At 44.2% G+C, this 11,495-nt stretch overlaps 1 protein-coding gene across 3 annotated transcripts in view; it reads left to right on the forward strand.

Annotated features, from left to right (window-relative positions):
• GRM5 (glutamate metabotropic receptor 5) overlaps nucleotides 1-11,495 on the forward strand; it is a 396,220-nt gene that overhangs the window by 60,858 nt on the left and 323,867 nt on the right. The window lies entirely within an intron of this gene.

An 11,495-nucleotide genomic window follows, 5' to 3' on the forward strand; every position in this document is an offset into this window, starting at 1 on the left:
ATGTATCTAACTACTAATAAGCCTATATAGTGACCTATATAAACTTGGAAGCCTTATTTAGCATACTTAGAAGGGATACTCTTGTAAAAATGTCTTAACGTTTGGGTCCTTTTTTAATCTCTGGTTTTGAATGGGAACAAACCAGGAATCTTTTATATGAAAAATAAATCTCTTCAAGTGTTAAGGGAATAAAGATAGTACTCATTGATTGCATAAATAGGCTTGATTTCCCCAAAACATAATTTTTGTATGGAGTTTAAAGGCAAGAAAATTGTCAGTGAAAGTGAATATGCTAGAATAAATTTACTCATAAATCTCAGTGTATTATGCTTTTTAAAACTGGATGCTAGTGGCACTTACTTTCTACATGCAAAATTCTATATGCCTAATTCTGTAAAAAACAGAAATAGTGTGAACACACATGGCCAAATCTGCCTTATCTTGCTCATGCAGCCTTTCTAATGAGATAAAAGGATACAGCATAAAAGCAGGACTATCAGACTTATAGTTGGAAAATATCATGCATGTTCCATAATCTTTTTTTTAATCCTTTAATATACACATGTACTGTATAGTGGATCACAGACTAAAACCAGAAAATCTGTTCTGCTGCTTCAGTCTAGTCTTCTATTTTTTTTTATAATTGTCCATTATTTCTTTCTGACAAATTATTTATCTTACCTGTTCTTCGATTTCTCTAGATTATATTTTACTTACTACCTTGGAAATGGATTCCATGGCCAAGCTGTTGTTACTCTTAGAGTTCTGGATGTTTATTCCAAACACCACACCTTTGGTAGATTCATTTATCACCCATTTAATGCAATGAATATTGTGAAGACTTAAAACAGGCAAAGCTAGGAATGATTAAATACAACACTAGTTGGTTTTAGAGTTAAGAAATAATTACAAGACTTTATAGCATTTAGTTTAGAACTTGAATATATTCAGCTACTTTAAATGTACTTATAAATGCCCTATAGTGCCGTGCTATACAATATGGGTATTTATTACAGGAACAGGTAATATAATGCTATTATATATTTTCTTCTATCTGAAGTGCTTTAGAAAATAAGCTTTACAGCAAAATATTACTCTTGCTTTAGTTAAGCAATTTACTGGATATCACAAAGAAAATGGGTTTACTGGCTGGCTCCCAGTTCATGGCTGCTGATAAACTCAGGGTAGTATATTAGTCTGAAAATTTCAGAGATCTACAAAACAATATAGTGCCAGTTTTCACTGAAAGGCAATAGGATAGGGGTTATCAACTGGGGGTACATGTACCCCTGGGGTACTTTGAAAGCTCCCAGGGGGTACGCAGGGGCACTGCTACCCCGTGCTGTTGTCTCACAGGAGCAGGGCTGGGGTGGGACGAAAGCAGGGCCTCACAGATGCTGTGCTGCCACTGCTCCATCACTCACCACACCCCCGCTTTGTGTTTGGCCATCCACCCCACTCCCCCCACATCCTGCCGCCCCACTCTGCTTCACATCTGGCTGCTTGCCAGGCCTTCCCACCCTGCCCCCGCCCCACCCCGGTACACTTACTAAAAAAGGTTGAAAACCCCTGCAATAGGAGATACATACCTAATTCCTATTTGTGCATCTGAAGACATTCCATTAAGTCAGTATGTTCAGTGACTGTCAGTAAAATGGACACTGCTCATCCACCAGCTTAAGCAGTAAAAAGAATTAGGAAGCTGAATACTGACTTTATTGAGAGTGCATTCCACTCCTCTAAGCAAACTGTAGAACAAATGTACTTTATGAATTAAATCACTAACACTGATTGTATTACATACTCAACTAAGCAATTAATTGAATTTGCACAAGAGGGTTTTTGGTTTAGTAACTGAGAGGTTACAGGGTAAACTTGTCTTCTAAATTGGGTGTGTTTTCTGTGGCCACTGGTGGGTGGTCCATTGGTGCACTGATTGATCTTATGTATAAAATATAATATAGAATAGTAAGAAGAAATCATCACTGTATTTTGCCATTAAAGAACATATTCACATAAAACCCCCCAGAGATTGCATCTACTTAAAATAAAGCCAAATCTCTCAGCCTTTGTTTGTGCCAAAGATCCTTTGCCTTTCATGAAGATTTCAATTCTCTGACAGACATATGCCTGTAGAACAAGGAAATCAGCCTTTGTGGCTTATTTTCTACATCTCCTGAGGATTCTTCAGAGTTACAGAGATGTTAATGCAACTAAAAGAGCGTTTCATTTAGAATGTATGTATTTCTGGTTTGCCCATCTTTGATGATATGATAAGAATGGACTCCATGATCACAGTTCTGACTATTCCTTTAATGGGATAATGCAAAAGGCCTATTCACAATTCTTAGTTCTTGTGATGTGTTGGGAAAATTAACAATTCTGTGAATGTTTCACCCTGCTCCAGTAATCAAACTGAGCTTGAGCTCAGCAGTATAGAGATATGTACAGACATTTGGGGATGTTGGATTGTGTTAAAAATGGCCACCAGATCTAAGGTAAGTTAGGATGGGGGATGGAGGGTGGGGCATGAGAGGATCAGCGGGCATGGGGGAGGGTTGGGGAGATTGCGGGGGAAGCAGGGTCTGCAGAGGAGTATTTGGCAGGGTCAGGGGTGCTAGTGAGATCCATGAGGGGGAGCATGGTCGGGTTCTCATCACCCCCCTCCAGACCAGGGGCTGTTTTTAGCCTGCCTCCCTCCTCTCCATATGAACAACCCCATCCTAGTGAACTAACCCCCCTGCTCCTCCCCCAACCCCAATTTACTTCTTCTGCTCCCAGCACTGGGAAATGTTGGTAAAACTGGCACTGGGAGTGGCTTGTGGCACTGGGGAGATTAATGGGATCAGGAGAGGAGGGCTGGGGAGGCTAAAAATAGGTCTTTTCCAGGGGATAGAATAAGTGTGCCCCTGGGCTGGCACCAGCATCTAGGCTTTGTCAGCCCTGAGGCTGCACTGGGAACTATACAGAAATTCAATATCGATTGGTCTTGCTGGGCCTTATCTAAATTAGACTGCATCTCAAATGCAGTTAACTTAGATCAGATTAGCCATTTTGAGACTGGTCTACCCCACCTGGAACTTCTGTGCAGTTCGCACTTAGATTGACCTAACTAGAGATCTAAGTATAAGGTCTGCACATGGATGAAGCAAATTAGATTGGGTGGCCATTTTTAATGCAATCCCCCTAACCCACCCAGATGTTTGTATGTACCCGAGCCCCCAACATACATTATACTGTGCAGTGAACAAGCTTTGTCATATGGGGAGCTAGAAGCAGAGAGAAAAGGAGAGGGCAAAGCTGTAGTTTAGTAATATGGGCCAAATCCCAATCTCTTTGGCAAAGCCTGAGTAAACAGACTCTGCATAGGGTCTGATTGCAGGGTTTAAAGGAAGATTTTTTTCCTCCAATTTCAGGCCGTGAATCATCAACATAGCCATCATGAGGCTGTTACTGCTGTTGCTGCTTCTGTGTTTTATCTATGCCTGTGACTTTTGACTAGAAGATGCAGGTATCTAGCTGGACCAGTTAATTATAGATCCATCTTTCCCCTGCTTTACTCCTTGCTGACCCACCCTTTAGCCCATATCTCACCATTTTTCTTCACTGCAGCAGAGGGTAATATTGTTGCACAAAGTTATGCCGCCTGCGCCCAGTGTGGTCTGGACTCACCACCTCCTGGCTCCCTGCACAGCAGAATTGAGACGGGTACATTGCCTTTCAAGCCTTGCATAGCTTCAAAAATGGCTGTCATGAAGATTTGTCCTTATGGCTGGTTAGACCCTCTGAGAAAGGAGAAGCTGGGTGTGTCTACATGTGTCACTGTGGCAACATTGTTACCGTGCTGTGATCTAGTACTTCCTTTTGGAAGTACTAAATTACAGCGCAGCAACAGCCCAGACTGCGCTATACACATGGCGCCTCATTATTTTTAGCAGCTACTTTGCTGTAGCAGCATGCTATACTGGGGGAGCACATTGCTATGGTGAAGTAGCTCCTGGTCACGTGTAGATGCCCATGGATGCTACGTCACCATAGTGTGTTGCTATGGCAACGTAGCATCACGTGTAGATGCGCCCATAGGAAACTAGATGAATTTCAACTCAGAACAAAGCCGAAGTATATAGAAATTAAAAAAAAACTGAAAAATTAAGCTTCTCTACAACCTGCTCATATTAGAGGTAGCAGGCAACCCTGCCTTGACTTACAGCCTGAGAGCCTCAAGGAAGAATCTACACCAGGGAAATATCTGTATTATATTTTATAAATATCATTTACCTTTCTGTACATCTGTCTCATATTACTTCTCAGGATGAAACGGGTTAGATAAACATGGGTTGTTAATTGTTATAAGTAGACATCACCAAATAAAGTTGATCAATTGTGCTAGGATGTGTTCTGACATACCTGATCCTCTTCACTGGGCAAAGTCCCCTGTTGGTCCACCCATGTTACCAGGCAATGGATGGCATGTTCCATGAGTGCAGAGATGCACCCCCAGGGAAGATTCAGGGCACGTCTCTGTAAGAGGGGAAAGCTGGGCAGGTATTCCTAGGGCTTGAGGGCTCAGTCCTTCATGGGACTTTCCAAGGTGTGCAGGATCGGGTCCCTCAGGCCCCAGGAACACCTACCTGAAGTGCCTGGAGAGTGAGGGCAGCTCCCGGCTTTACCTCCTTTTGTCAGGCCACAAATATGGGCATTTGTGGTGCAACAAATGGTGTAGATGTCTGTTTGCTTTCGCTTTGTGCCACCATAAAAAATTATGGTGGCACAAACACAGTGCCTATTTATATCCAATGATACCAGGCATAGGAACAGTATTTCTTCAAGGACAACCAGATTGATGGTGACTAGGGGTAAGTGCTCAGCCCCAGCTGGGGTGGACAGGATTATTAGGCCAAGGCTGAAAAGAGGAAGATTGAAGACACTAGCTTTAATCATATACCTTCAGAAGAGAAGGGGAGAATTTGTCAGAGGCTGCCAGCTAATGCTGACTGAGAACTGAGGCTGGAGTATACAATTTATAGTAGGGGCCCAAACAAATGGGGACAGCAGGGCCAAATTTGATCTCCTTTATGGTTTGAAGAGAAAAAAAAAGGAAGCATAAACAAGACAATACACGTGTATGTCTGTCATTTGCAATCAAGTTTCTGTGTGCTCTATACTTATTGGCAAACTAAATCTGCCTTGGTTTGGAAAGGTTGTCCCTGTGACTCTGCATCCTGTTACTTTCCATAAGCGTTGAAAAGATAACTCCTTGAAGGTATAAAACCCATGGGGCTGCCAGGTGACCCACATGGTAATTAGTAGGGAATAAACCAGGGACTAGGTCACAGGCTCCTACCCTAAAGTGAAGTGGAGCTGCAGGCCTGTCCCTTGAGTAGAGTACACATAGGAGACAGTCACAGAGGCATGGACTGGGAAGTCAGGGTTTTATAGATTTCATAGATTTCTAGGGTCACAAGGAATCTATCAGATCATCGACTCTGACCCCCGACTCTGGGCAGGAAAGAGCACTGGGTTACGTGACACCAGCCAGGTGCTTGTCTAATCTTCTTTTAAATGCCTCCAGGTAGAGGAAAGCACCACCTCCTTTGGAAGCCCATTCCATATTTTGGCAACTCTCACTGTAAATAATTTTTTCTTGATATCCCATCTAAATGTGCTCTCCTTCAGTTTATGGCCATTGTTTCTAGTAACCCTGAGGGGTGCCCTGGTAAACAAAGTATCCCCTATTCCCTGTTGACCCCCCTGATGAGCTTGTAGACAGCCACAAGATCACCTCAGCCTTGTCTTGTGGAGGCTGAAGAGATTTAGGTCCCTCAGCCTGTCTTCATAGGATCTCACCTGCAGGCCCTCAACCATACAAGTAGCCCTCCTTTGAACCTCTTCTAGGTTATCTACATCTCTCTTCAAGTGCGGCACCCAAAGCTGGATGCAGTACTACAACTGCAGCCACACCAATGCTGCATAGAGGGGAAGTATCACCTCCCCAGACCTGCTTGTGATGCACTTATTAATACAAGAAAGAGTGCGGTTAACCTTGCTTACTTACCTCGCCACATTGGTGACTCATGTTCATTTTTGCATCGACTATGACTCCGAGATCCCTTTCCACTGATGTGCTACTTAGAATGGTACTTCCCAGTCTATAGGTGTGTTGGTGATTCTTTCTCCCCAGGTGCAGCACTTTGCACTTATCTTTGTTAAATTGCATCCTATTCTGATCCACCCACTTCCCCAGTCTATCCAAATCCACCTGAATTTGCTCCCTAGCCTCTAGTGTGTTTACTGTACCCCATAGTTTGGTTTTGTCTGCGAATCTGGACAGCGTGCTTTCTACACCTTCATCTAAATCACTGATGAAGATATTGAACAGTACCGGACCACGGACAGAGCCTGGGGGAACACCACTGTCCACATCCCTCCAGGTAGAAACCGACCCATCCTCCACCACTCTCCGGGTGTGTCCCATAAGCCAGTTTTCCATCCACCTAACCGTGAAAAAATCCACAGCACAGCTGCTTAGTTTGTTTATAAGAATTGGGTGCGATACTGTGTCAAAAGCCTTTTTAAAATTCAAGTAAATAGCGTCTGTCTCTACTCTTCCATCTAAGCACTTTGTGACCTAGTCATAAAAAGAAACCAGGTTAGTCAAGCAGGATCTGCCTGCTATAAACCCATGCTGGTTATCCTTTAGTATTGTGTTACCCACTGGCCCCCCACAAATGTGATCCTTAATGATTTTTTCTAAGGTCTTGTCAAGAACAGAGGTGAGGCTAACTGGCCTATAATTACCCAGGTCCTCCATCCTCTTCTTTTTGGAAATGGGGACCACATGGGCCCTTTTCCAGTTCTCTGGAACCTGTCCTGAGCTCCATGAGCACTCAAACAGTTGTGCCAGTGGTTTCACTATGAGAACAGCCAATTCCTTTAGTACCCTTGGGTGAAGATCATCAGGACCTGCTGACTTAAATACATCCTACCCCTTCATTAGGTCAGTGCTGATCATTTGTGGATTGGTGCCTCTCTCATGCCAGACTAAAGTCTTGTTGGGAGGTGTGTTAGTATTCGTGTCCAGGAACATGTATGCAAAGACATCATTTAAGAGCATAGCTTTGTCCATCCTCTCTTTTACGAGTTGTCGTAGCCCATCCTGTTGCAGCCGTATGTTACCTTGCGCCTTCTTCTTGCTCCCTATATACTTAAAGAAGGCAATTTTAGATAGGAGATTTAGATTTTAGCATAAATTGTCTACCACCTTGTAAACTGTCCAGTTACAGCAGACAGAGCCAAGCTATGCATGTATCTTTCATCCATTTCCCCCACTTGCTTATCTTTGAAAAAAATCATTGTGTTGCATACAGAATAGATATTCTCAGAGCATTGATTGTATTTAATACTGCATGCAGCAAACTCTGTTTAACATTTGTGGTCATTCACAGTGCTTTGAAAAGGGCTGAAGTACTAAAGGAAAAAAATGCATAAATTTGATGAGGAGCTACAATACACCGATTTTTTTTTTTCCCCCTCTCTATTACCAAAGCAAAGTCTGAAGTTATGAGCTGCTTTTTTCTTACCTGAATGCATGTTCTAAAAGATTAAAATCCCTCTAACAATAAAACTTCTATCTCCACATTCAACAGCTAGAAGATATGTGTTAGGAAAAGCACAACAACTTCAAGGTAAGCATTAATTAAATCAAATCAGTAAAAATATGAAAATGTTAGTGAAGCTCTCCCCCAGCCTCTCTCACAACCCACATAATCTCAATAAGATTTCAGACTTTTTTCAGTGTCTTTTCTCTGTATATGCACACTGCATTGGTGCTTTGATTTTGGATCCAGATACCTTGTTGAATGAATTGTGTGTTATTAATAATATCGTTTGTGTATTTATAAAATAGTGCATCATTCCTGGATATCACCTTCCTGGGTAGGAGGTCAATAGTAACATGGATCTTGAGGCATAGAAAATTTCACTGATTTCCCCTATACCACAAATAGCTTAGTGCCTGACTTGGGAATGGAACAAAAAAGTCATGACTCACTAGGGCCACTGCCTTCTCGAGTCACTGTATTTATTCTCTCACTCTGCTTTTCAGATGGGTCAGAAATAATTTGTAGCTGGTCAAGGGGAAAAAACAAGAATCATTAAGGAAATTTCTGCTTAATTCTCATGCAGCTGCCCCCCAAAAAATGTAAAGAAAAAGCGTCTCCAGGTAGAAGTGATGGGTGGGAGGATTGCAACACCCACCACTTATTCTTTATTTCATGATGCTCTACTAGAACTTAAATCATCTTAGAAAGAAATTTATTTCAACCTCCTACCCTTGCCCCACTTACCTATTATGCTTTCCCAGTCTTTGTAGAAATTATGTCCAGTTAAGTCCATTGTACTGGCCACTTAATTGTCACCTTTGATTTTCTTATATAGTCCCCACCATTGGAATTTCTGAGCACCATTCCATTACCTCCAGCCAAACTTCAACCAGTATAAAACATAATAGCTCTTCAGGTGTAAAAAATAAATTAAGAATATTAGCACTAGCATGCTAATCTGCTGTTTACTTAGAAACTATGGAAACTTCAAGAGACTCAAGGACCCAACTGCACAGAAGGGATGGACAAAGAAGTAGCATTCTGTGTTTGTTTCTGCACATCTGGTGGCATGGTCCTCTCCTTGTCTGACTCTGTCATATTCTGTGATCCCACCACTCCTACACATTTGTGGAAGTTTGGTATTTCAGCCAGTAGCAGGTAGGGATAGATGAATACAGGCTGAGGAAGGACTGGCTAGGCTGTGTTACTGCAGAGAAGGACCTGAGGGACACAGACCAGTAGTGTTCAACCTTTTGGGCCTGTGGGCCAGATGACAGGTACAGGGCCAGTCCACAGGTCAAATCCACAGTATTGTTGCCTGGGTTGGGCCTTCTGCTATCTGGATCTGGCTTTACATTTCCTTCTGTGTTTGATCTAGTGGGCACGGCCACATTATCAGGCCCACAGGGCTTCCCATTGATCCAGAGAGCTGTAATTAATGCTACCACTGCTCCTTTGCTGCCAAATATTTGGACCTTTGGGGAGCTCAGCAGGCTGGATGACATGGCTCTGACCCATAGGCTGAGGTTTGAACATACTTACAGTTGACCATAACCTGAAGCTGACCATAACCTGAGCCAAATGTATACTTGTTGCAAAAAAGACCGAGAGCATTCTGGGCTGTATTAGTGGGTTAGGTTGTCACTTGAAAATCAAATGGGATTTATGAGGATAAGTTGAGAGAACTAGGATTATTTGTCTCAAGAAGAGAAGACTGAGAGGTAATTTGATAACAATGTTCAAAGACCTAGCAGGTGGCTTGGTATATGGAGAATGGAAATATACTATTCTCTGTGGCCACATGGGACAGGACAAAGAACAATGGTATTAAAGTGCAGTAAGGAAAGTTTAGGTTGTATATTAGGAAAAATGTTCTTACTTTGAGGGTGGACAAGAGAGGTTGTGGAAGCTCCATCCTTGGACGCTTTTAAGAGCAGGATAGACAGACACTGGATCAGGATTAGGATGATCCTGCCTTAACTGAGTGCCCTCCCAAGGTCCCTGCAAACCCTATAAATCTATGGGTGTATCTACATGAGATGCTTTACTGTTCAGTAGGGCAGTTTACTGCATAGTAAGCATGTATATCTACACGTGCACATGCTTACTGCACAGTAATTTGTTCTACCCATAAGTAAAGTTGCTACTTGCAAATGCAAGTAGTAAATTTACTTGTGATTAATTACTGCACAGTAGCACTTGTGTAGACGTCTGATTGGGAGCAAAGGTGTGGCTGGTGAGCAGGGCAGCAGGGGGCAGGAGATTGCTCCCTGTTTCTGAGAGCTGCCTGCTGCCAGGGTGGGTTCTGCCACCAGAGCCTGGACAGGAACTATGTCCCCCTGCTCTGGCAGCAGGGAGCTCCCAGCCCCCAGCTCCAAGATTGTGATCGGGGAACAGGGGACTGAGAGATCCTTATCTCCAAACCTGAGCTCTGCTGCGTCTCCCATCTATCCCTGTTGCCAATCACAGAGCAGGGGCTGGGAGCTCTGTCCTAGTGGGGGCTGGGGAGCCTATTCCCTGTCTAACTCCATTATTGTGGAGCTGGGTGGGGAGCAGGCTCTCTAACCTGTTCCCTGTTCAGCTCCATGATCACAGAGATAGGTAAGGAAAGGGGTCTCCAGCCCCCACCCCATGATGGCAGAGTGGGGGCTGGGAACTCTCCCAGTCAGGGGCTGGTCCCAGCCCTGTGCCCTGTTTAGGCGATTGAGGTGCAGGACTTGGAAAGAGCTGCAGGGGTGGAACAGATCCCAGCTCCCTGCCCCTCCCTTGCAGCTCATTCCCGTGGGAAATTTTTATATAAAATGTTTATAAAGAGCTCCCTGGCCCTCTCCCCTACTGGGGAGGCAAGACCAAGAGCTCTCTGATGGCAGGGAAGAGAGAAATTGTCTCCACCCGGGCTCCAGTGGCAGGCAGCAGGCAGCCCTCCAGGGACAGGGAGTAATGTCCCAGCTCTTCCAGAAGACAGCTGTCTCTTGGCCCTGTGCCCCTGCCAACCCTGTGCTAGCACCCAGAGGGAGCCTAGAGCTCCCTCCAGCTACTACAGGGGGCCAGTGTAGGGCCAGCAGGGGAGGGAGGAGATTGCTGCCATGATCAGCACATTTTCTCCAGAGTCCCTTCATGCATAGGTGCCTTCCCAGGAGTGTTTACTCGCAAGTAGTTTACTCATGAGTAAACTGCTCCCGGATCAAATACACATGTAGACACGCCCTCTGATTCTGTCATAATTAGCTAGGAAGGGTAGCTTGATGTTGCAATTGTCCTGGTCAATAAGGAGAACTAAAGTCCCAGCATGGCACATTCTGTTCTTTATTAATGTTCTTTAAAGAATGTTCTTAATTAAAAATGTGTTTGGAATTAGCTGGTTATGTGGGAGCAAATAAAAGTTACTAACACTGTTAAATCTATTGTACACCTATTTAGGAGCGTGAATACAGTGGGTGGTTTGGAAGCAGACTGCAACACAGTCCCCTGGGCCCCACTCAGGCCCCAGGGGAGGCACACCTGGGCCAAGGGTTATTGAGGAACTAGTTATGGAGCTTCTGGAGGGACTGGATGTATTCAAGTCAGCCGGTCCGGACGATCTCCACCCTAGAATACTAAAGGAACTGGCTGAGGTCATTGCAAAGCCCTGGCGCGGCTTTACGAACACTCGTGGTGCTCTGGTGAGGTACTGGAGGACTGGAAGAGGGGCAACGTGGTTCCCATCTTCAAAAAGGGGAAGAAGGAAGACCCGGGAAACTATAGGCCAGTTAGTCTTATCTCGATCCTAGGCGAGCTGTTTGAGAAAATTATGCTGGCACACATCCATGAGGGGCCAGCAGGGGATTTCATGCTTAGGGGCAACCAGCACGGGTTCATCAGTGGCAGGTCCTGTCAGACCAACCTGGTGGCCTT

This window comes from Crocodylus porosus, unplaced genomic scaffold (genome assembly GCF_001723895.1).
Source record: "Crocodylus porosus isolate Cpor-Errol unplaced genomic scaffold, CroPor_comp1, whole genome shotgun sequence".
Classification (NCBI taxonomy): Eukaryota; Metazoa; Chordata; order Crocodylia; family Crocodylidae; genus Crocodylus; species Crocodylus porosus.